The sequence below is a fragment of the Corvus cornix genome, chromosome Z, assembly GCF_000738735.6.
Source record: "Corvus cornix cornix isolate S_Up_H32 chromosome Z, ASM73873v5, whole genome shotgun sequence".
NCBI classification, from domain to species: domain Eukaryota; kingdom Metazoa; phylum Chordata; class Aves; order Passeriformes; family Corvidae; genus Corvus; species Corvus cornix.
Window position 1 is genome coordinate 5,780,307 of NC_046357.1, and position 26,750 is coordinate 5,807,056.

At 39.5% G+C, this 26,750-nt stretch overlaps 1 long non-coding RNA gene across 1 annotated transcript in view; it reads left to right on the top strand.

Moving 5' to 3' along the window:
• Nucleotides 1-9,149: 9,149 nt before the first annotated feature.
• Nucleotides 9,150-26,750, top strand: part of LOC109144090 — a 70,579-nt gene continuing 52,978 nt past the window's right edge. Inside the window, exon 1 of the long non-coding RNA XR_002044596.2 lies at nucleotides 9,150-9,401. This is a non-coding gene — a long non-coding RNA (uncharacterized LOC109144090). The remainder of the gene's footprint in view (nucleotides 9,402-26,750) is intronic.

Consider the following 26,750-nt stretch of genomic DNA (forward strand, 5'->3'; position numbering starts at 1 on the left):
TTTGGAGTTGCTGATTACCTTTTGGTTCTTCTAGTTTTAGTGTAAACCTGATCCTAATCTTGATTTTCTGAGAGTTTTCATTCAGGTGTTGATATTCTACAATAATGTGCTGCATTACTGTATAATATGATTCAGACTGTTGTAAAAACCCCAGGGTAATGAATTCATAGCATGAAAGGTGAAGGCCAAGAACAAAAACTCCAGGAAGTTGTCTTTCTGTAGATTGTAAAGTATGACAAAAAACCCACCAGTGGCTGATGTTGGATGTTACCATACTGACAAGGCATGAGAAATAAGCATGACCTCAACAAGTATGAAATTCAGCTGAAGTAAAGTGAATGCACGGTCCAGGCACATTCCTGCTTTAGGATGTGGTCAACTGCTTTGAAATGTGTAATATCAAAATGTGCTCTTTTATATTACCAGTATCTCCACAATCCTACATCTGCCAGAGTGTTTGAACAGAGAATATCTCATCCTCTGTGGTGGGGAATCATTTGTGGGGGTGTTGTGGGAATTCCTAGGTACCTGGTTTGATGTGGCAGCGCATGTGGCTCCAGCCACTCTGTCTCCTGAGGAGAACTCAGACAACCAGCTGTGGTGATCAGCAACCCAGGCTTAGCATGCAACTTTAGAGTCATAGGGAGAACCCATGATTCCTTTCCCCTGACTGGTTAATGTTTTTCCCTCCTTGCTTTATGTATGAGGTTGTGTATATTCATTTCCCAAGTTTAATATGTATCAGTTGTAGAAAGTTCTTTGTTCCTCGATGCCCCATTGGTCCCTTCCCCAAATCCCTCCTCTGTGTTATTTCCATTGGTTCCCTTGCCCTCCACCCTCCCTCCTGTCAAGTATCCCATTTGCTGTATCCCTTATCCCCGCCTTTCCTATCCGCGCTATAAAATCCCTGGACCTATGTCAGATCCTCGGCTGTTCATCTCCTTGCCCCACTGTCTCGCCTCAATAAACCTCCTACATAGAAATTACACGGAGACTCCCCTCTCTCTCCCTTCTTTGCCTCTGCCTGTGTGCCTTCACCCCCTGTTTAGGGACGGCCCCCTCGGGTGAGGAGCGCACCCCTGTCTGCCTGCACCTTTGTGTGTGTCTGTGCCTGCCCTAGTGCAGTCGGGTTGCAGCTGGGCCTCCGGGCTCTCTTTGAGCTAGCATGCAAAGCCTGACAGTTTTGTTGCCTGTATTTGTTTGCAATTTGGTCATATCAAAGGCATCTCATTATATCAGAATGCTAATGAGATATGTTGTTTTAACATGTGCAACACTACACAACCCAGTGATGAAATAAAAAGTGGGAGGGAAATTTTGTTCCCTCCTCCTTTCTTCTTGCAGAGTGCAGCAGTAGTGTTACTGTTGCTGTATCTGTAATAAAAGTCTTAATTTATTTAAGGCTTTTCATCTTCCTAGGTTAGAAAGAACAAACAGACTTTCTTTTGTTACTCTTTGCCACGTGCCTGGCAAACTTCAAGATCTGACTCCTTGCAGCTCTGAGCAACCTGATCTAATTGAAGATGTCCCTGCTCATTTCAGGGGGTTTGAACTAGATGACCTTTAGAATTCCCTTCTAACCCAAACCATTCTGTGATTCTATGTTTCTATGATTCTCTTCTGCTCTGTGTGACTCTTTTGTACTGTTACATAAAAATCAGGAATTACTGTACTCCCAGGTGGTGTAATGTCAACTTTTTCCTTTGTTGAACATTGTGTTTTGGTAAAGACCTTGAGTAACAGAACAAGCTAACAGTTGGGCTGCAGGTGTTCTTTAGTGACTAAAGATTAGCAGAAAATCCAAATGCTGGTTGGCCTGTATACTTCCTGTCTGAACAGAAAATGGGAAATCATCCAACACGTCACATTTTCCTTAGAGGAAACTAGCCATAGGAACAGGAAGACTGTGTCAATAAAAAAAGGTACAGCTAAGCATTTCAGTATTTATCTTTTAAATATTGTGCAAAGGCTAAAAAATATATATGTATATGTGTGTGTGTATATATACACGTGTGTTTGATATATACATGTATTTTAAATGGTTGGTACTATCTGCCAAAAAAACCCAACAAAAATTCTTTAAAAAAATGATCAAAAAACCCAGCCCAAATTTATTCCCTTTTATGACACTTCCCGCTAAAAAACCAAGAGAAATTGCTGTAAAACTCAGGATAGATTTATATGTAGTCAGGCTCAAATTCCAGTTGCTAAGACACATCACTGTTTTGCATCTTTCTCTAATACAGGCTAGTGTATGAAAATCACATTAACCCTGCAGATGTGAATGGGCTACGTAACTATTCATCTTCCAGCTGACTGGCTCTCCGAAAAGGTCAGCTGCCCCAAGAGCACTGTTATCTCGCAGCCCTATCTGCTGAAGTTGCGTCAGTATTCATCTTTGTTAGAACAACTTAGGAAGAGGGTTCAAGATGCTTAGCTGCTATACATAAAAATGGACAGGGTTTGTTTACAAACATTTTTACTTTGGCCTGTCAGCTGAGTTTTGAAAAGCTGCCTCCTGGTTTTGTCTGTGAGTTTTGGACTGAAAAGGAGCACAAAGGAGCACAAGAGCACAAGAGCAAAAGGAGCACAAGAGCACAAAGTCTCAAGCTGTTCCAGGGATGGCTCTAATAGACATTGGGAAGAATTTCTTCATGGAAGGGGTTGTTAAACTTTGGAATGGATTGCTCAGAAGTGGTGGAGTCACCATCCCTGGAGGTGCTCAAGAAACCACTGGGTGTGGTGCTTCGTGCTGTGGGCTAATTTACAAGGTGGTGATCAGTCAAAGGTTAGACTCAATAATCTCACAGGACTTTTGCAACCTAAATGGTTCTGTGATTTTCACCGAAAATCACCTGAAACTGGCACTTTTTTTTGTTCTTACCTGGAAGAATATAAGCTGATTTTCAGTCAGCTTTTAGGAGAATTTCACAGAATCAATTAGGTTGGAAAAAACCTCTTAAGATCATCAAGTCTAACCTGTGATAGAACATCACCACATCAAATAAACCATGGCACTAAATGACACATCCAGTCTTAACTTAAACACCCCCAGGGATAGTGACTTTATCACCTCCATGGGCAGACCATTCCAATATTAAGCACCCTTTTTGTGAAGAATTTCTTCCTAATGTCCATTCTAAATATTTCCTTGGCGCAGCTTGGTACCATGTCCTCCTATTCTGTTGCTTGTCCTGGGAGAAGGGACTGACCCCCACCAGACTACAGCCTACTTTTAGGCAGTTTTAGAACTAATAAGTTCCCCATTTTCTCCAGGCTAAACATCCCCAACTCCCTCAGCTGCTCCTCACAGGTGAGGAGACCTGTGCTCCAGACCCTTCCCCAGCTCCGCCGCCCTTCTCTGGACTCCCTCCAGCACCTCAGTGTCTTTCTTGCAGTGAGGGGCCCAGAGCTGGACACAGCACTCGAGGTGTGGCCTCACCAGTGCCCAGTACGGGGGGACAATCCCTGCCCTGGTCCTGCTGGCCACACTATTGCTGATCCAGGCCAGGATGCCCTTGGCCTTCTTGGCCATGCCCTGGCTCATGTTCAGCTGCTGTTGACCAGTACCCTCAGTTCTTTTCTGCTGGACAGCTTTCTGCATTTCCTTTCTGCAGACTGTAAAACTACCCTCCCAAGTTCTATATCCGTCCTTGAGCTTTCTGCCAAAAGTCTGAAAAGTTCTTCATGACAGTAATTGTGTTGTGAGTGCTGTACGTGCCTTGTGTTAAGACGCATGAGTGTGAAAGAGAGGATCTATGAAATGTTAGCTCATGAGGTAAATATATGGAAGCCAGCATCCCAGGATGTTTTGTCTAGGGCAACAAAGACACAGTTTTAAAATGAGCAGCTAGAGACAAATTACATTAAAAACACTGTAGCAGTGTCTGTTTGATTACTCGAAAGTGAAAAAAAAACCACCCAACAAAGCCCCTTTCTCCCCTAAGACGATAGATTTCCTTCCATTTTCATTTTATCTCTATGGGATATGGGAGAAAGAGAATGTATGACTAGAAATAATAGTGCTTCTCTATAGATGGTAACCACCTGCTTATAGGAAGGAAAAGGAAACATTTTAGAAAACTCTAATAGAAGCAGGTACAGATCTTTTCAAATGCTATGGAATTTTTCATTCCTCACACAGGATATTGGGGAACATGATCAGGAGTGGACACAATTGCGGTGTGAGTTAATGTGGGTAGTGGAACGGTGGGTGGGGAAATAACTGCTTAGCTAATTGTAGAGTCATCACATCACAGGATCCCCATCACGAGTATTGCACTCTTCCTTCTCACAGCCTGAGGCGGGCTGTAGTGTCCCTCAGTCTTTTTGAGTCCCTCTTCACTCACCCTCATCCCTATATATAGGCCTGTTTCTGTTGATTCCGTCACTGCACTGGAAAGAAACACTTGAGCCATTCAGTAAGCTGCTGTGCTGCTCAATCTTCCTGAGAGTACATGTAGGTCATGGTATTTGACCTGGATATGTTTGGATATGTTTGGAAGAGTCACCCTCTTTCAGTGAACATTGAAGAGCTGTCAGTAGTCCATGGTAAAAATGTAAAATATGAGTGTACTTAAAAATGTCATTCTGCTGCTGCAATCAGTCTGTTTCCACTACTTATCTAGATGGGCACACAATTTCTATGGCATCCCTAACCTGTAACTTTCAAAACACACTCGGATTAACATTTTCATTTATAGTTTCTGAATAATTGGCACATTATGTTCTAAAATAGCAAACATATTTTATCCCCCCACAGCCGTGCTAAGGAAAATGCAACGCTGTTCCCTAGCTAAACAGAGGCAGGGAAAAGGAACAAAATATTTCATTTCTGTACAGATTACTATCAGGTGTCCTTCAGCTGCCACAGGGGGAAGGAGGAAGAGTCCCTTTGTTTTATAGTGCTATTATTTTAAGATCAAAAAAGATAAATATGCCCATGTAAAACAGTTTATAAAATTACCCTGCCTGTTACAGGCCCATACAATTAGAACAGTCTTACCCTGCCAGAAACATATTCCTTTCTTTTCTTGAAAACACAGCTCTCAAGGTGTTAGGCACAAAACATCACACCTCTGACTGCAAATAGCAGTGCTATACTAGGATCTATTCCCCTTCCTTATTTCCTGAGAAAAAAGGACTAAAGGCTCCAGCACCATGCACCACCTCTGCCAGCAAACAGCGTGGTGAAGTCATAGCCCTTACTTCTATTCTTCTGGCTCAGATAACGTCGGTTAGTCCACTTTTTATCCTCTCTCCATGAGTCTTTCTTTTGTGGTCCTGAACAAGGTGTCTCACCTTCACTTTTGCCTGGGGTGATTTATATTGCACTTCTTCAGAGCTGCTTTGGCTAAGACTGGGAAAATACCACTATGCAGCTGCAGAATTTCACAGCAGTCAAGTAGCCTGCCATGGCTGGGACATGATTCCTATCAAAGATGAGTTCGCTGGTGGGTTGAGATACATAGTCATGGCGATGACATAGAATAGTTTTTTCTTCTAAGGCACAATGAACAGATTGGCAATTAATATACTTAGATTCATTGAAATCCATAGAGAGTTTTGTGAACTATGTTATTAGGCCCATGATTCTACTTGAAGTGTCAGGAGACAAAATCAGACCCTTATCAAAAAGGATAAGCCCAGAGGAATCAGTTCTTGCCTGAGATGTTGAAAGGTACTTTACATTCTGAACTAAATAGATCTGTAGCTTACTCAGAATTTTTAAGGCATATACAGGTGTGTAAGAGTTAATATTTAATATGAAATATGCTGGAGCTGTTACCAAAAGTTATTTCCTTCTCTGGAGGAGGGATATAGAATTCTGATTTTTTAATTGGGAAGTAGAAACTTCATAGTATTATAATGTATGCTTTTTAAATATTAGCTCCACATGTATAGTTGTCACTAATTTACATGAAAATGACAGTTCATTATCAGGGTTTAAAATACCATTCAATTAGTTCCCTTCCATGAGAGAAAATATAGTTTAAATGCTCTTCTCCTCTCTGATAAGCATTTGACAATATATGGAAAAGTAATTTTTGGCAATTACATCTGTTAGAAAAAAAAAGAAACTTTTTTGAAAGGAGTTATAGGATGTAAGTATGTGGTAAAGCATTAAAACTGTATTTTGAAATATCACAGTATTATAATGAATTCTATTTCCTTGCTTTCTGTTTTTCAAATATAGGAAGAGAAAAGCAACTGTAAATGAGAAGTCAAGAATAAAGATGCTTTTTCAAGTTTTGTTAAAATTATTTTATTCGTGGAATAAAGGACAAGAGCAGGAAGGTTCCACCAAACAATTTTCCTTTTGAGAATTCTAATCCAAGGTTATAACTTGTTCTGTGAAGAACTAAATAGGCACTTCTGTACATTAGAAACTGTACAAATAGAGTCTATATTGTTCAAGAAATGTTCCCTGAGAAAGAAATTATTTTGAACAACTTATCTTATAGACTCTACAATTTTAATATCAGATCTTCAGGTGTTTAGAGTCTAACCCTAACTATAAAAAAAGAATAAGAAAAAGGAAGCACCAATATTCTGAGTGCTAGGACTGTCTGTGTGACCTAAATATTACTGGTCAGTGATGACAGTACTTTATAACAATTAATAAATCCTATATTTTATACCCATGTAATGGCAGACACTATTTCTATTAGTCATTTTACAGAGAAACTTCTGTTGCAATTTTCTTTCCTAGAGCTTGGAGAATGAATGAAGAAGGTTCTCTGTCTCTCTTTTTTAAGTGTCAGAGTGTCCTAGACACTGGGACACTGAAATTGCATGTTTGTATGCATGAGGTTTTTTTCAGAAGCAACAACAGCCTTCTTGGGTTTGACAGTGGTTCATTACTTCCAAAAGCTGTGTGTGCCAGACTTAAGCTCCCCGAGGTATCCACTTTCCTGGTAAACAAAGCAATGAAGATTTGTGAGTCATTACAGCTGCCCAGTGCATAGATGACCTAAGTAACTTTCCTGTTTTGCAAGCTTTATGATATTGCCTGCAGTTTCTTTGCTGTATTTCTGAAATCTACTGAACTTGGAGAGGTGACAGTTGAGGCATTGCATGGAGAACTGATAAAGTCCATGGAGAGGACATCAGATTGTTCCACCAGCTCCTTGCTGGTCAGCCATTGCTGGTTTCAAAATGTGAGAGAGGTCTAAAAGGTGTTTAGGAAAGGCTGTAACTGGGATCTTGTCTTCACATTGCTACCTGATATTTGCTTGTGTACCAGCTGAGATTTGTCCAAGATGGATTGTGGTATTCCGACTGGGCTGTGAAAGTGGGATACACACAGAGCAGTTATTTCCACATACTTGACCAGTGGAATTAAGAACATCCTTTGGCATGTGTGTGTGCTGAGTGTGCCTGGACACATCCTTATGTGAATGTGCTCTTAACTGAGTCTCTTTAGGCAGAATCAAATGACTGAAAGCTTTAGAAAGTTAGTTCTTCAGGCTTGACTTCCCTTACAAGTAATGCAAATATAATAATGACCAATTTTCAATTATCATTTTGAAGTGCTTGAAAGCTTGATGTGTTTTAAAATGTCCTTATAACGGGAAAGAATCCAACCACAATAGTTATTAGAAATGATAAGAAAGTTCTTCTCTCATAGACCTTACAGTCTCGGTATGCACATAGCACTACCAACTGGCTCCACATGCCACAATTGTAAAAATTAGGTGAGAAGCTCCATCAATATGTAAAATATTATTGTTGTTTTGAGTAATGTAGTTTACAACATTAAAAGCAAAGCATATTGGTTTTCCATGAGTCAAAAATTAATTTGTGTTTCAAATGAATCATTGCCCTCATGATGACGAAATGCCTGCATATTGCATTCCCTTTACAGGTTTTATTATGTTGTTCCTGTTTCCTGGGCACTGAGGATAACAAGATTTTTCCATCAGGATTAACACAAGATTTTTTTAGGCAGAACAAAAATTTTTAAAGTAGTTATCAGCCATTTGGTTTGCTTCTAGATGTGAAAGGATTACCTTTCTTTATTTGATAATGTGTACTCACTTATTTTGGACAAAGCATATCTTTGTGTACATGCTTTCTTCATAGTAGTAAATGATGGGCAGACTCCAGAAATAATTTTTGTAAGATTTACAGGTTCTAATTTACAGGTGCATGGTTAGACACAAATAAATTATTCGAATTTTAAAAATTATTTTCAGTACTATCAAATTTGGGAGCAGGGTTTCTCCTTTTTTTTGCTTTTACTTGCAACACTATGCCTATTTCAGGAATGTACTTAATTTAAAAAATATGCTTATGATTAAAAGAAGAAAAAAAAATCCTGTCTGGAGACATCTGTCCCATGCTCTTAAGAAGTTCAATAGCTGTTCTATGGCTTAATGCTCTTTTGCAAAAAAAGAATGGGAGAAGGACAAACCTGGAAAAAAGCCCTCTCTTTTTGTGAAAAGCACTGAGGCTTCTCTCTTTTCATTGCAATTTCATTACCCGGATTCAAAAGCCTATCCATGGATGAATCAGTTCCTGGCAGAAGTCACAATAGCCTGGAGGGTGCATTTATTTGAATGAGTAAAATTGTTCTTCTTGACAAAGTTCTGATTGCTCACCTCCCTTCAGTCAGGAAGAGGTGTTCACTCAAAACAACCCTTCCTGTCCTAGAACATCCACTGTCTTCTTTGATTTATAGTGCTGCGCAGTGAAGTCTGCACCAGGTGACACGTGCATACACTGAGCACAGAGATGGGTAGAATAGATCACTCTTGTTGGGAACTCTAATCTGGGTGTGATAGATTGCCAGAAACATGTCTTCATTGAATTGATGAGGTATTTGGCCTTTGGGTCTAATAAATTTTCTTTGAAGTCATCCTGAACATGACCTATTTAAAAAGAAACAATAATCAAAAAGTGCTTTTCAAAACTTATTAACATACACATACCCTTTCTGTGCTGTCTAAAAATAAACTGAGTGCTGCACTCTAGGAACCTAAGTGTATTGCTGTCATGCAGGTAAATCCAAGGAAGTTCTTGCAATGCTCGGAGCATCATGTGAGCATTACACATTACTGAGATCCCTCAGTGTGGGAGGAACTTAGTGAAGAACCCAGAGTTCTGGGACACACATGTGCCATGAAGTGTTCAGATAGGGACTGCTTCTCTGGGGTCCACCCTCCAGGGTGATGATTTCTGGGCAACTCTGTTTCCCTGTTGGGTTTTTTTCAGTTTCTTTCTGTTTAAAATAGGAATATCAAGCTTCACTTCCCTTGTGGAATGCTTGACAGAGTGATGAAAATATGCTATTTGTTATTGTGTCTGATTGCTGAGAAGTGTGACTGTGCATCGGAAGTGGAAACGTCCTGCCATTTGCAAGCCATGAGGATTCATTCCATTTCATAATCACAAAGCAGGTAAATTCTTAATCTACAGAAAGGTATTCTGTAAATTGTATATTGTGTCGTGAAGGTTTTATGATCATTCACATTTAAAAGAAAATTGTTAAAACCTTTGCAGATTTTAAGGTGGTAATTCCAAACTTATTTTGTCCAGCCTCTCTAGGGAAGTCAAGTAGATCACAAAGCCATAAGAAAATAAAAACCACCTTCTAAGAATTTTTAGAAGTCTACCCTGAAAAGCATGCAAAACTTAAGGAAGTGAAACTAGACCTTAACATAGAAATACATCATATTTGATCTTGTATTGTCAGGTACAGAGTACAACTATTTCTGTTTCTTATAGAGGCTGACTATTGCTCACTAGACTTGCATTTATAATCAATAGAAAAGTACAAATAAGGAGTATTTTGATCCAGTTATTGTAGTCAATTGAACAACCTTAATTCAGTGAGTTTTTAGGGTTTTTTTGCTTTTAAACTTTGTGGTTTTTTGTTTGTTTTGAATGCATAAGAAAGCATAAAAATATATTTGATTTTTTAAATATTTTGACTAAATTTATTTACCAAATTTGACCTGAGTAAATTTAACTGTTTGAATACCTCCTCAGCTTAATAATTCATGAAACTTGCTGTCCAAACTAAATCTAAACATTTCATCAAGCACTGCTTACAGATAGTTGTAAATCAGTTCATTGTGCTGTGGTCTGGGATTTTCAAGGGTCTTGACTGCAGAATATTACACCAGAACAAGTTTTGGAGAAGGGTATGTGTTGGGAGGAAGAGGATGAAGACCACCTATGTGAAAGATGAGAAGAGGGATGTCTGCAGACACTTATATAATAATATGGTAAAGGGGTGGTGTTTCAAACAGCATTTGCCGGTACAAATAATCATTGTCCCTGTTTATCTGCATGGTGGTCATAAAAATCTCTTAGTTGCTATGCAGTAGCAACGTGGTTCCAATACAACTAAAAGTTGAGGAACACAATAAAATAAAGTCTGTAAGAGCACTACTATGTAACAGCATTTAGCAAGGTCTTCTTATAATGCTGAAGTAGAGACTTATCATAATACTTTTCATTATGTCACATCTTATCCTCACTGCTGACAGAAACTTTTACATAGATGAGAATAAAGATAGCTTGGCCCTTAAATCTGGTCTTTTTGAGGAAAGGAACAAGTGTTTGTCAGCACTGCAATATTTAGCCTCCAATATGAAAGAAATAGCAACTAAGGGACTTTAATCTGCCATGTTTGATTTTATTCATGCAGAAAACTGAGCAGACTCATCAGATCAGATGCTCAGTAGTGACGCAGCTGCTTTCTGCCAGTGGGACATCTGTGCATCACAGGGCTGCCACAGGGACGCGTGCCACAGATCTTCCTTTGTCGGAGAGGAAAATGACTGTAATAGGAACTGGCAGATGTGTGCCAGGGCTGCACTTTAGCTTCACACAGGCATACAAGGCAGTTGTAAAAGTAAGAAGGGCTTGCCACAACACAGAGGCAGTGTTTGTGGACAGGGCAGGAGAATGCACTAAACGTGTTTATTCTCTACTTTGTCATTCTTAAGCATCTCCAAGATCCGCAGTTGGACATGCTTGAAACAAGAAATAGAATGACTTATTCTTTTGGCTAGGAAGGCTTTTCTGGATGCTTATTTCCTTTGTGAATAAATCAAAGAAGGTTTTGTCTCACGGCAATTTCCAAAGACAATTTTAGCAAAGCCAGGAAGAGAAAAACCAGTCTGACTCCTCCAGGGAAAAAGTAAAATTTTTTCAACTTGCCACTTTCCTATCTCTATATATTGTGATGCTTGTAATTGTGTTAACATCATGTCAGAACATGTCAGAAGAGTTCTTTTTACAGGACTGCATTTTATGAGCTCAGAGCCAAGACTATCGAGCTGTTTCCATACTATTCCCATGCTATTATGACATTTTGTTCAGGTTTAATGAGAGTACAGATGATATTAAATGCATTTCAAAGTATACTAGCTGCATAAGTTGTTCTCCAGTCTTTTGTAGTACTGTATGCTATAGGGTAGACTTTATTGCAGATGTTTATGTACTATGAGAGTGCAGTAACAGTAGAGAGGGGTAATCTGCTGAAATGACATTCACATAGGACATTTAAACAACTGCAAAACCATATAACATGGTCCTGCACTCACCTTGGAAAGTATTTATGATTCGAAGTGTTAAAGTCATGGTAAGGATCAAAATATTCTGAGTTAAAGCTGACTGCCTATTTTAGGATTCTGAATTAACAATATTACAGAAATAATTTATAAGTGTGGAGGTATATAGGGGCTAATTAAGAACTTGTTTTCTGATGTAAATGTTCAGTAACAGTTTTCTGAAAACAGTTGTGTGGACTTTCATCATTGTTGAAAATGTAATTTATTTTCTCCCCAAAGAAATTTGAAGTGTTTTTAATTAATAAAGCAAATAGCAAAGGCATACAAAGAAAAATTATTAACTGTCATGTATAATTGCTTTAGAATTAGTTCACAGAGTGGTTCTCAGTCCAGGATGCTTTCAAAGGCAAATTTTCCAAACTTACTATGTAATTGTCACTACAGCTGTTAAAGAGAGCTGCTGAAATTTGTGCTGCCTTCCTCCCACAAGTGGTTGCACAGCTGAAATGTGTTCTGCATATATAACTTCATGTTTGCATTTGCAAGTGTTAGTCTAGACACAGAGGCTATCACAGAAGATATAATGTGAGATGGTCAGCTCACTTCAAATAGTCATAATCTGACTTTTTCCACTACCTTGTACATGGAAAATAACATCAGTACAGACAGTACTGACAAGTTCAGTGTGATTATGAATTATTTGCTTTACCAGTTGCAATCTGAATCCCATTGGAATTGTGTAAGGTTCTTTGCGGTGTTTACTGCCTTATCATCTGTAAGCACACCAACAACATAGTAATTAAAAAAATGAATGTCTAAGTTCCTTCCAGATAAACCCTATGGGGTATCAAACCTTTGAGGTTTTACCCTATTCTGCTTTTTAGCCTTCCCCCTAACTCGTGGTATCTGAGCTAAGCTTTGAAAAGTCATTCATTAGCTCGGGCTGTATCTAAGGACTGGACCCATCAGGACAAGGTAGACACTGATAAAGGGAAACACTGTTTCATGTGTCAGCCAGCTACAGGAGACAACTAACATAATTACCCATCCCAGAGGCTAATGCCCCCTTACTAGATGTGGACACTTAAGTGTGCAAACAAGCAGTTAAAAATTTCGTAAATTTAGAATTTCAGTTCCCATTAAATACCACAGTTACAGTGTCCATGTAAAAACGAAGAATTGTGGCACTGCATGTAAAAGTATGTCCCCTCCATTGCCCCTGTAAGGAATGAGGTATGATGGGTGCTCAGGGGAGGGTCATAATCCTTCCAGACATCTCAGTTTTATCTGTTGCTGCATGTCAACAACAGCACCTTCCTGCCCAGCACTTAATGGAATTTACAGAGTACAAGTGTGCTCTTTGGCTTATTATGAAACATAATAAGCAAGTTAGGACATGTCTACCTGGGTGCAATGAAACACAGTGCAGCAGTTTCCTGACCTGCTAAGTGGCACAGCCTTGCTGCCTGGGGTCTATAAACTGTATCACAGGATTTGTGCGGTGCTGTGCAAAGTTAACTGATCCTGTGTGTACACAGCCCTTGTCGTGTCTCTGCAAGATATTCCTCAACGGTACTGTGCTGGCAGAGCTACTGATAACACGCATCCATGTGTCTGAAAGATACTGATATAGCCTTAGGTGCTCAGGAATGGGGTCTGCAAAGGCAGGCTTCCAACAGGGAAGACACTGTTCACCTATGCGAGCAAGTCTGAAAAGAGGGGTGAGTCTTGGAGAGCAAAAGCTGGCACTTGCGCAACTCAGCTGGCATGCAAGGGACCTGTTCCATTTATTCAATATTCACAACCACAAGCATGTTCCTGAAGTATGACAATTCTCTGTCAAAAATATTAAGCAATGGCAAAGGAGCCATGTTTTCTTTTCAAAAAAGTCAATAATGGTGAGTTCTTGTTTCTGTCCTACTCCCTATTTAGCAAGAACCAGTTTTCAGTGAAAAAGATTCCACGTAGCAGCTCTTTTATATTATTAAGCTTTCCGTATCACACTAATATTTCAACTTTCTCTACCTCTTCTGTAATTTTTCCATACAAATTTGGCAACAATTCCACAAAGAAATGTGAAGTACTCATTCCAGAGTGAGTGCCTTACTGCTTAGCAGCAAGGCAAGCCTCGTCAAGAAGGTTACAAATTAATGGAATCCTGCCTGCCATAGGTGAGAACTGTAGCCATTCGGATAGTGAAGAGAAATGGGACCATTTTTTGTGTAGAGCTCTTTCTTGTGCATGCTGAGAACACAGTTGCTAGGTGAAGCTTGGAAGCAAGATAAATTAGCTTGAGAATCCTGGTAAAGCCTAAGTTTGGATTAGTTGCTGAACTGTCCCAAATCATCAAGGTTGAAACATTTCTTAGCAGAGCCAGAAGCCCAGCTGTAGACAGATAAAGATCTTTACAGTTAAAATGTATGGTGATTAAGGATTTCCTTTTATCTGCAGGACTGGGTGGCAGCTGAGATAAGTGTAGTCATTCTTGCCCGAGGATCTGCGTTCACAGAGATTAAGATTGTGGTTAAGGGCCATTGGAGTGATTGGTTAAGTAGAGAAAGGGACTTCTTGGTCCTGGCAGAAGAGAACTCTCAGCAGTTTGGATCAGGCAAAGAAAAGACAGAGTTAAAGACAATCCATTCTTAAACAAGCTTGATCATACTTCTGATCAAAAGATTTCTAGGTCAGCTGTTGCCTATGTGAGGCTGTAGAGAGAAATTAGGTGTTATGAATTACTGGGAAGAAATGAGGACTAGGTATGATATGTTGGGTTATCTTTTAGTTTAACAGGTATTTGTCTTCCTCTTTTGTCTCATGTTCCTTATTTCCAAAAAGAATTAAGTGTCTTGCCAGTCAGTGATAACACAGGAAACCTAATCTTCTGTTCTGAAAACACAGTCCAAACTACTATTCATGATAAAATTTAGCCATTCAGAGAGGTGCAGACCATGAAATAATTAAAGATATGCTGGTTTTATTTAGATATTGTGATTATATCATTCAGTCTGTCATTCTCTAGTAAAGGTCTAATTTATGTTCACTTGTGATCTCAGGCAAGGCTTATAAAGAACTTAAAGAAAGATCTCAGGATTTAATATTGCCCCTCTTATTGTTCTTAACTGTGTTAAGTATGTCACTGCCCACTGCCTCAGCTAAGAGGCAGTGAGCACTTCTAGTTGCTCAAGTGGGATTGGTCTTGGTTCTCCAGAGAAAGGTGCCAGTAGAGCCTGTCCTGCATTCTGCAGCTGTTTGGGGTAGCAACTTAGTCACATTGAATATGATTTTTGTGCAATATTGACTTCATACCTTCTGTTTCAAGTCTACATGAAGGTAACCTCTGCATGTATATTTACATAAAGTCTTTCGGTTGGATTGTGCGGTTTCTTTTAATTGCACACAGAAGTTAAGCAGTATGTGATAGCTGTGTGGGCCACTTACTTAATCTCATCTGTAGTCCTGCAGGAAAACCAGGGCTCAATGTAAAGTCAGGGATAGCACACTTGTGGGGTAAAGCCAATGGACATTACCTGCTGCCAGGAAAAGACAACCAAGAAGATGTTCAGGTCAGGGTTCTTCTGCTCACTTGCTCTATGCCTGGTGAGAACAGGTACCTGACAGCCGTGGCATTCTTGGGCGCTTGCTTCTTGGATGTATTCCCTGGGACAGAAAAACACATTTTCAAACCAAGGTCAATCAACTAACATTGAAAGATCAAAATAAAATTATTTTTTAAACCCTATTCCCAAGACAGATTCACTATCTTTTGTCGTTAGTGATTTATGCAACCCTGTTGAATTCAGTGAACCCCTGACAGACATTCACCTTGAGTCAACAAAGCAAGTTTTGCCTTGAAGCAGAATTATTTTGTCAGTGTTTGTAGTATATTTCTTAAGTTGTGAGGGTAGATTTAGCTTAGCAAGTTCTTAAAAAGACCTGTAGTTAGGATGTCCCACATGTAAAAAAAAAATTACACAATATTTTTCCAGCAAGTGGTGTTTTCTTTTCTTGGCCTAATCCTTCATAATCTCATTAACAGGGACAAAATATTGCTGCTTTTTATGTTCTTGTGCAGAGCTGTCAGCAGTTGTTGACAAGTTGCAATTTTCTATCAGGCCTCAGTGTTTATACACATGTTCTCACATTCTGAAGAGCAGAATATATACAAAAGACATCCACAGATCTTGTCCAGCATTTTTTCTATTTATTTTTTGCCCCACAGCATGTGATGTCTGTCCCATTTTGCTGCTGTAATCTGTTATTTTCAGCATTCTTCCTGCTTTTTGCAATTCTTTATTCAAGTGATGATTGTTTCTGTCATAAAGTCTCATTGTCATACTTCATTCAACTTATTGAGCAGTTAAAATTCCTGCTATTGCATTATCCATATTGTTCTGTGGTATGAAGGTAGTCCATCTTTGTCTGTCACAGTTTGTGCTGATGTAGATGTCAGCTGAATGGCCATATATTCACTAGCCTTTTTCAAATTACATTACAGAATAAATTGTAGTGAGCAATTTCATTATCATAGTTTTTCTCTTAATTTTTAATATCCAAATTAATAATTTTAATTTCAAGTAGACTATGTCCTTTTAATATGTACATGAGAAAATATTTCAAAATACATACTAAGTATCATATTTATAGAAGGTTTGTACAGAAAATGCTGAAAGAACATGTGCTACAATTCTTCCAGATTTTTAAATACAGCTATGACCTTAAGAATTAGGTTAGTCTCACTCACTTTTTGACACTGCTTTTGTTCACTAAGCTTTTACTAGTAAAAGTAAACCGTGGTTATCTTTAAAAGAGAGAGAAAGGGAGAGCAAAAGAGAGCAAAAGGGAGAGAGAACGAAAGAGAGAGAGAGAGAGAAAGAAAAAAAGAAAAAGAAAAAGAAAAAGAAAAAGAAAAAGAAAAAGAAAAAGAAAGAAAGAAAGAAAAAAGAAAGAAAGAAAAAAAAAAAGAAAGAAAAGAAAAAGAAAGAAGAAAAAAAGAAAATAAAAATGAAAGAAAGAAAAGGGGGAAGAAAGAAAGAAAGAAAGAAAGAAAGAAAGAAAAAGAAAGAAAGAAAGAAAAAAAAGAAAGAAAGAAAAGAAAGAAGAAAGAAAGAAAGAAGGGAAAAGACAAAAGGACAAAATAAGGAGAAATTTAAAAAGAATACCTTTAATTTAAAATTTTGAATATTTATAAATTCTTGAGGATTCTGGTGACATGTACAGACAACTTGTAGTAACAAAAAATCCTCTTCTACTCTGCTGCAAATTTCTAATTACCACTACCCCCTCTGTGCTATCTGTGTCTGAACCACAAAAGCTTTCTCTATTAAATCCTGCCTAATTGTGCCATCTTTCATTTTCATTCACATTAGAGAGAGATCCAGGCTGCAAAGACACTGAGATAAGAACTATGTTTTCCTAACATCTGAAGTCATCTGGACACAAAATAGTTGTTCTTCATTTTTCTGTATACTTGATGTAACATCAGACCTGACATGAAGCTCCCATTTCTGTGTTAGTGCTATGAAGATTCATTGAGATGTACTAAAACACAAGAAACAGTGGCCCAGCTTAAAATATCATCTGAAAACTGAGGCAGGGGCACCATGCTTTGAATGAGAAATTGCTTTGCTTTTTGCTGCTTCTTAAAATAAAAAAATCAGTAGAAGAAGAAAAAGAGAGTTTTGCTGAGATGACTGTTCCTTTCAATTCTGTAAGGAAGCCTGAGGCATACTGATGACATGTTTGTACTTCTTTATGTTTCTGAGTTAGGCTGTAAAAATAAATCCTATTCTAATAGCAAAACTTGGTTAAAGCATAGAGGGCAGTGAGGATGATGCATATATGTCCACTTCAGTAAATGCTTTTGTCTATTTAGTCACATGAAGTTACTCACAGAAGTAAGGATTGGTACAAATGCTGTTGTGAGTCTGGAAAATATTAGCTCTGTATCAACAAACAGCTGCTAGATTTTTTTCTGGAGGCACTACAAAGATTAAAGTGTGTATTTTCCTGAGGTATCCATCTGATGCCTCTGAACACCTCCTGTCTGATGTTTTTGCTCTAGTTTTTTTCAGATTCCTCTTTCGGATGTGCTAATGGAACTCTGCTACTTTAAGAATTGTCCATAAAGCAAAGCTGTTTATTTTTTTTCCTTCCCTCTACCCTAACACTTTCTCATAAAAGCATTTCCCTCAAAGTGGAAGGGAACAGCCACCAAGGTCAGTAGTTTGGAAGAAAACACACAGCTTACCTAACATGATCATTGTCCTGATTTCAGCCAAGATAGAGTTAATGTTCCTCCTAATAACCAGTACAGTGCCGTGTTTTGGATTTAGGACAAGAATAATGTTGCTAACACACTGATGTTTTAGTTTTTTCCGAGCAGCACATACCCTAAGTCACGGACTTTTCAACTTCTCATGATGCACCACCAGTGAGGAGGCTGGAGGACATCAGAAGCTAAGGAGGACACAGGCAGGACAGTTGACCAAACCTGAGGGATGTCCAGTACACCTGGAATCAACTACCCCAGGGGTGGAAACACAACGCCGCCATCTGGCATGCACTGATCCAGACGGCACTGGAAAGCAGTGAAACTCTGGAACACCTGCAATATGTTGATGATATCACTGTATGGAGCAATGCAGCAACAGAAAATTTTAGAAAAGGGAAGAAAATTGTCCAAATCTTTCTGAAAGCTGATTTTGCCATAAAGTGAACTAGGGTCAAGGGACCTGTACAGGACATCCATTTTTTATGAATAAAGTTGTTAGCATCCAACATCAAGGTGAACTTCATGAGATCCCACTGGATCACTGGATGTGATCAACAAAATAACATCTTCACCAACTGGCAAAGAGGAAGCACAAGCTCTCTTAGGCATACTCTAAATTTCAGCCTGATTGTAAGCCCACTTTATCCAGTGACCCAAAAAAAGAACAATTACAAATTTCAAGTGGGACCCTGAACAACAACAAGGTTTTGAACAAATCCAAAGGAGTTCCTGCAGTAGCCCTTGGGTCAGTTGGTGAAGCCAAGAGGTAGGATATGTGCCCCACAGCCAGGGAGAATAGTCCTACTGGCAGCCTCTGTCAGAAAGCACCAGGGGAGACTTGAAGTTAAACCCTAGATTTTGGGTTACACAGGACATGAAGTCTGTTATACTCAAACTGAAAAAGAGATATTAAATAGTTTGAGTTGAATTGGAAATGATTGGTACTGAAGGGCAGCTCCTCTTGACATCCTGACTGCCAGTGCTGGGCTAGATGTTCAAAGGACAGAGATCGCATAGCAGGCTCAACTAGGAAACCTCAGTTGCCCAGAAATCTTGGAAGTGAGAAGGCACGAGGATTTTGAAGTATCACTAGAGGAGGAGGTGACACGTGCTGAAGATGTCAAAATGTGTAACAAATTACCAGAAAATGAGAAGCAATGTGCCTTGTTCACTGATCGGTCCTGTTGTAGGGAATCATCAGGAGTGGAAAACTGCTATATGGAGTCCTACATGACAAGTCCCAGGAACTGCTTCAGAAGGTGAATAGAGCCAATTTGCTTAAGGGAAGGCTGTCCAGCTGGCTTTAGACATTTCTGACTGAGAAAAGCAGACAGTTTTATCTCTCCTGACTCATGGATGTTGGCAAATACCCTGTGGGGTTGATTACAGCAATGAAAGCAGAGCACCTGGGCTGCATTGAGCAGGCCATCCCTTATGCCATAAAACAAGTTGGCAGGGATGAAGACCAGCCTGGCTGAACAAGGAGTTTTGGATGGAACTTGGGAAAAAAAGGAGAGTTCATGACCTTTGGAAGAAGGGGCAAGTAAATCAGAAGGCCTACAAGAATGTGATGGGGTTGTTCAGGGAGCAAATTAGAAGAACTGAACAAGAACTTAATCTGTCTACTGACATAAAAGACGATAAAAACTGTTTCTACAAATACATCAGCAACTAAAGGAGGGCTAAGGAAAATCTCATCCTTTATTGGATGTGAGGGTTAAAAACTGTGATAAAGAGGAAAAAGGCTGAGGCACATAATGCCTTCTTTGCCTCAGTTTTTAACAGTAAGAGCAGTTGTTTTTGGGGTACCCAGCTCTCTGAGCTGGAAGACAGGGATGGAGAGCAGAATGAAGCCCCCATAATCGAAGGGGGCACACAGTCAGTCACCTGCTATGCCACTTAGACACACACTGGTCTGTGGGGCCGAATGGCATCCACCCAAGCAAGGTGGATGGTTTTATCAAACGATAAAACAGACTGTTAACACTACGCTGAGGGCAATGACTGCTGTGGCCTTCAAACATTGGAATGCACATTCAGCAAAAGCCTCCTGGTTAGTCAACACTAGGTGATCTGCCAACTGGACTGGCCCTGCTTGATCAAAACATTCGTTTACTATAGAAGGGGATAAAATTCCTGTATAGCACATTAAAAATATGCTGGGGAAGTCACTCTGTGTTATTCCTGCCTCAGGCAGTGGCAAATCCATCCATAGGATTTCTTTCGGTCAAGGACCTGGTGGGTAATGCAGGAGGATGGGGAACTCCAATGAGTACCTCAAGGGGATTTGATTTTGGCTAAGACTGGACAATGATTTGAATTGTAAGTTGTTAATTGTTGCATAATACTGTATGTCATCTCCACTATGATTGCTATATGCCATATTGACATTATTACAGTAAGAATTATCTGGATCAATGAAAAATGAATTCTGATGAAACCAATGGAAGTTCAGTGATGACAGAACCAGACAACATCAGCAGTGACAGAACCAGAACTGGCTTCAGCGTCCAACATCACATATCATCTTTCCTGGTCTGAAGGACTGCTGTCACAGATGGAGCCCAAACTCATGGACTAAATGAATTCATGAGACTACCCACAGACTAAGGAAACTATACCTGTGTGTGTATATCAAAAGACAGGAAAGGTGATGACAATTAGTTAGATTAGTTAGATTAATTGGAATGTATTGGAAAGGGGGGGTTGGGCATGACATATATGGTTTATAGAGTAAGGAGAGGATATTATCCTGGTTTCAGCTGGAATAGTATTAATATTCTTCCTAGTAGATGGTACAGTGGTGTTTTGCATTTAGGATGAGAATAATGCTGGTGACACACTGATATTTTAGTTGTTGCTGAGCAGCACTTTCCCTAAGTCTTCTCATTTTGGTTTGTCAGCAAGGAGGTGGGAGGCTATTAGAAGGTGTGGGAGGACATAGACATGACAGCTCACCCCAAATGCCCAAAGGTATATTCCATACTGTACAACATCATACTGAACAAAAAAACTGGTGGGAGTTGGCTGTGAGTGGAAGCCCACTACCTGGGACTGGCATCAGTCATCGGGTGGTGACCAATTTCATTGTGCATCGCTTGTTTTGTATATTTTTTATTATTCTTGTTATTATTTTCCCTTCCTTTTCTGTGCTGTTATACTGCCATTATCTAAACCTTCAAGTTTTACCTTTTTTCCAATTCTCCCTGTCATCCCATTCTGGGAAATGAGCAAACAGCTGTGTGGTGGTCAGGTGTCTGCTGTGCTGGACCACACTTATCATTAACTTGTGTGATCTTTTCACCTATATTTAAGATACAGTTAAAATTTCAGAGGTTAATGTTTGGAAGAAGAAAATTAATCATCTCTCTGGTTAATGTTTGTGTTTGTAATTTAGTTTATGAAGGACAGAAGTGGATTTAGCAGCATCTACCTGAGGAACTGCAGGGTTTCACAAGGAAACTTGTGAAACTCTTCATCAACTCATTCTGGTATTTCCATAGCACTTCTGTTGTAAAACAATTCCTTTGTTCTGGGGCTGGGGGGACTTTCCCCTCTCCTATTACCTCTTTTGGTTATGATCATCTGCCAGCTTTCACTCTGGGCAGAACCCGCTTGCAGCTTTCTATTCTTGCCTGTGCGGGCAACCTCAAAGGTTGCTAGTAGCAGGCCTGAGGATAGCATGCTCTTCCACTTCAGAGGTAGCTGAACATTTCCTGTTAATTGCTTTCCTTGCTCTTCTCTCTCCTTTCCCCACTTCTGAGGTCCTTAAAGTGTGCTGCACCTTCAGTTTGCCTACTGGAATTCAGAGACAGATGGGTCTGAAAGTGAAATGTTTAAACAGTACTGGAAGCTGATTTGTACACAGATTGCAGGAAATGCTTCTTTTTTCTAGAACTGTTTTTGGTTTCTCTGCTTTCATGGATTCTGTCCTCTTTACCTCTCCCTTATTGATAATGTATGATGAGGCAGCAAAGAGCTCTAGGTTGACTTGATTTGGTGCGATGGGAGGTTTCACATGAAACCAAGCTCTGTCATAACTGCCTCGGTCTCTAATAGCCTTGCATCATCAGTCTTATAATTTTTAATGGCTTTTCAAATGCTAGAATGTATGTCACAGACAACTTCACTTTTTTTTTTACACAGAGGAGCTGAAAATCCATCCTGTAACATGGGGTTCAGAGAAAAGTGTTTCCATATGTAAAAAAATAAGGAAATCAAATTTGACAAAAAACACAGACATAATAGTGAGATTTTGCTCTTCTTTTGGTTTGGGTCCATTTGCTCCATTTCAATTTCTTTCCCTCCTCATGAGGTTGAATGCTGTTCCAGCTCATTCTGGTATGTTTCTTACAGCATCTCCTATGTTGATCTAACAAGTAGATATTCTCCCCAGGCCTAAAATAAGTTTACATTATTATTTTACTGTTTTATTTTTTGTCTCAGTCACTCAATCTCTGTGGGAGATGTAACTTACCCTTCAGAGAGGACTTCTGAGCATTGCAGGCCAACAGGAGTAGCTGATACGCATTCATGCTTCAGTCAGCAGCATAATGAATTCAGCCATTGCACATTTTTAAAGTGCTGTGACACAGAGGTCGGGGGATGATATACAGGGCAGAGCAGAGTTATGAAAGAGGATTAGGATCAGCTAAGTTTTAAAACTGCTAATCATTTCTGGGAGACTAAATCTAACTTGTCCAGCTCTGATAAAATAAAAAAATTAAACAAGATTCTAATTCACTTGAGATAAACCACTCAATTTTAAAATATTGTATTGTAATGTTCAGTCCTCTTACCAGATATGTGAAGCCATGTAGTCCCCATTTGTATGAATTATACTTTGTGTAGTCCCATGGATTTTCTTTATGTCATGTACTAGTCTTACACTTAGACATTTGTTTCTGTATTTTTCTAAGTCAGGGCTTTGACACTTTAGGCAGTTTTGTATTTCCTCTGGATCAGACTCCAGTCTCTCTTACAGCTGATACAGAAGATGTCCTGATCCTCCTGCCAGGACTTCACACGCCAGCACAATTAATACCATGTCATGGGCATCTGCTCTGCCTCTGGACACAAAGGTATGACGAGGTGGCTGTCATGAGCTAGAGAATTGAGCCTGGCTGATACCAGTCTGGAGCTGGATTTGCACAGTTCCAGAAATGTCAGCAGTTTGTTACTTTTCTTCTAAAGATGGAGGTACATGAATCATCCTCCAGTTATTTTACTGAGGACTGTCATAAGTGTGTTTTCATTCTTTATGTAAACCTGAAATTTTGTTAAGCTTGATTAATTTTGTTAACCTGTTGGACAAGGTAAGAGGATGTAGGTGAGGCTCTCCACATCATTTTCAGACCCGTGACCACATGCAGTTTGAGCAGCCTTCTGGGTGCTCCACAGGAGGGGGAGGAAGCCTAGCTTTCCTAGCTAGGTGCCTAAAGAAGGTGGCTGCTACTGCAGGAAAACTAGCCAAGCCTAGGCAAGAGCTGGATTTCAGGTGCACTTGATCACACCCATGTCATACCATGGAGGGCCTATTATACCACCTGGGTTTCATGCCTTGTAGCCCAGAGGATAACTATCTGGATAGGTGCTGATGGACAGGCTAAAACCACCTGCCTGGCTGAGAGCTATTTGGAAATATACAATCATAGAATTTCTAACTGCTCAGGTTCAGTGCCCTGTCAAGGCAGGTACACAAGACACAGACAAACAGGCATGTCCTCAGCTCTGTGTGACTTCTTTAGTCCTGTTGCAGCACTTTCTTAAATCTAGACTGATCAGGTGACTGAGGAGAAAACTTGATTTCATTTTTTAGAATATTCACAGCCTTTGAAGACTTCTGCCTCACGGTTGTGGATCATGTGTAGTGGGGACTGGGCTCTGAGTCATGTTTCACGTTGCTGGATCATAAAGGGGCTGCTTCCACATCTCTGCTTAACTCACACAGGTCTGCCTGCAGCATGGTGGGCTCAGCAGATGACTGTTGAAAGGAATAGCACGTCCGTTATGATTTCTGTTTTTGAAGGAGAGGGTAAAACCTACCTATTGGGTCATATATTCTTTAAATTCATAGTGTACCTACCAAGAAACTTAGAAAGTTTTGGGATGCCAACAGCCACTGCTGAAAAGTACTGTGGTCTGAAACTAACTCAAGCTCAAGTTTTCAAGAGGAGTGAAAACTTTACCTTGAGTATTTGTTCCCCACCATCCCATTAAATGGACTTCCCTGTCATTCTCCTACATATGCTCTGCTAGTCCATGGGTGCTTTCATCCTCTGATCTTGTTTCTTGGTATTCAAAAGTATGAGAAGCATGTATACAAACACATGCATGTATATACAAATAATTTGAGGATAATTAAAACACCTAAATTTATTATTGAATTAAAAAAAATGGAATACATTCTATTCTCTCAAGAGGAATTTCATACAACTCTGTAGATATCTGCCACACCCACTTGCACGTCCTTGGCCTACAGTTGTTTCTGTTATACAATGAACTATCTGAATATCTTATCTTTCCTCTCAGAGGGTTAAAACTGTGTCATTCTCCAAGTGAAATACATCATTGAGCTAAGCAAAAGACTATACCTCCTATTTTGATTTGTTGTTTTGTTTTGTTTTAGTAATCGGCCTTCCCTCTTCTTATAATCTAGTAAAGTTTAGAGAATATTTTGTATTTTCCAACTTGCAAAGGTGATTATGTTTTCTTCAGTGCAAGTTTTCTTGGGGACATTGGCTCTTTCATTACTTGTGTCTGTCTTGGGTGTACCAGCAAATAAACAGGGCTCCAAGATATGCTGCAAGGCAAATAGCACCTTAAAATTTATTACAAAGTTTCATATTTCGCAGAATTCACAGAATTCACAGAATGTCTGGGTTGGAAGAGACCTTCAAGATCATCGAGTCCAATCCATGCCCTAGCACCTCAACTAGATCATGGCATCAAGTGCCATATCTAGTCTTTTTTTAAACACATGCAGGGATGGTGATTCCACCACCTCCCCAGGCAGTCCATTTCAGCACTTTATCACCCTTTCTGTGATATTTATGCTGAAACCTCTCAAAGGAGCTGGACTTTCTCTACATTACAACTGTTGAAACAAACGTGAATGGCTGTAGGCCTTGCATTTTCAGAAATTAATCTCAAATTCAACTGATTTATCTTCTGCTCAAGTTCAGCACACTCCATTGAACATAAAGAACCCTAAGGGATCATATATGTGTTCTTTTCATAGGAAAAAACAGCTTTCCTCAAAATACATTGATACAGTTTTTTCAAAGATTTTTATGTTTACAAATGTTATTCCTCAGCAAAATTTGTCTCCAGTTTCTACCGATCCTTGAGATTCTGCCTTTGATTAGTCTAAATTATAAAAACATTGACATTTTCTGGTGATTTGCAGAGAAAATGCCTTTTTATGGGCTGAATATCTCAGGTTAACCCTCACCTTAGTGGAAACACTGGCACAGTTTAGTACCTTCAGCTGAAGTAGCACCACAATTTAGCATTACATATATGCATAACCCTTTCTGAAGGGCATGCCCAAGGACAGTTGAAAAGCAGTCATAAAATGCTTTGCAGATAGCTTTTGTCTTTTTCATTCTTAAATCTGTCTGTAGGACTAGTGAATCCCGACCTAAAGTTAACAGTGCAAATCTGTGTCTCTCACAAGCAACATTCAAATGGTTGATTAAAATGTCACTTTAGTCCCATGTAAGGACCCAGGAATATGGGACTGTAGTGATAATATTATCCATCTGGAAACACCGAGTCAGAAGCAGTATCTTGCTGCTGCTGCTCTTTGAGATAGAGTAATTGAATTCACTAGCCTGCCGAGGACTGAAGGAGCAGATCCATTCATTATGTGCCATAGGCAATTTCAAGGTACTGCCTGATCTTCCTAACATATTGCATGCTGCACAGGAATTTAATGTCCTCTGCTCTGAAACATAGGGAAATGAGCCCTGCTTTCTAGAGTAGCAATGAAAATAGTCCCTCCCTGATAAAATCAAAGTGAGATGAAACAAATCTTCTTTCCAACCAACAGCAAAAACTATTCAATTATGAAACTCATGCTGTTAACCAGGTGTTTCCTAAGCTGCTGTTGTAAACAGCTGATGCTGTTCCTGATGTGGTGGTCCCAGTGCCAGCCTGGGCAGCTGCAGGGTGGGGCAGCCACCACAATGGGGCCAGGTAAGGGGAAACACACAGCAGGCAGTGAATTCACATGGAAGATATGGCCTTAATGGTGCTCTGTTTTTGGCAGTGGTTTCTCAGCAGCAAGAGAGGGAATTGAGGGAGGCATGATTGTGCTGTTGTGTTACCTGTGATGCTGGCAGGGGAAGCCTGCTCTTTACGGCTCTACAGGCCAGCAATTTGTCAGGAAGATCCTGAAGAGTGCTGGCAGATGCCTTGTATTTGCTGAAACTGCCTGTCATTACATAGCCTGTACAAATGAAACCACTTGTTTCTTCACAGGCAATTATCACAGATAGTGACTATCTTTTGATAATTATTTTAAAAAATTAAAATTTCTTGATGATGTCATCCCTTTCACCCAAGGTACATTCATGAAATGCATATCTCAGGTTCATTGTCTTCCTTAAATACACACCCAAATGGTACATAGCTCTAGGAAGGAGACACCTTTGCCCCAAAAATCCCAATATATAATAGTTAAAGATAGTGCTTTGTAGGGACTGTGGGTTGGTGGTGGGGGATGAATTTTGTATTTCATACTGTGACTGGATAATGCAAACATGAAAGGCAGTGGGATAAAGGGAAATGGTCTGTGACCCAAATATTATATGATATTTTCTATGCAGATTGAGATCCATGTTTTAAAATCCTGCCTAGCTACATAAAAACTGTAAGGAATAATTCCTGAAGACTGCTGCAGGCTCATAATATTCTCATTCATATTTATGTTCTTTTATATCTGTTCTCAT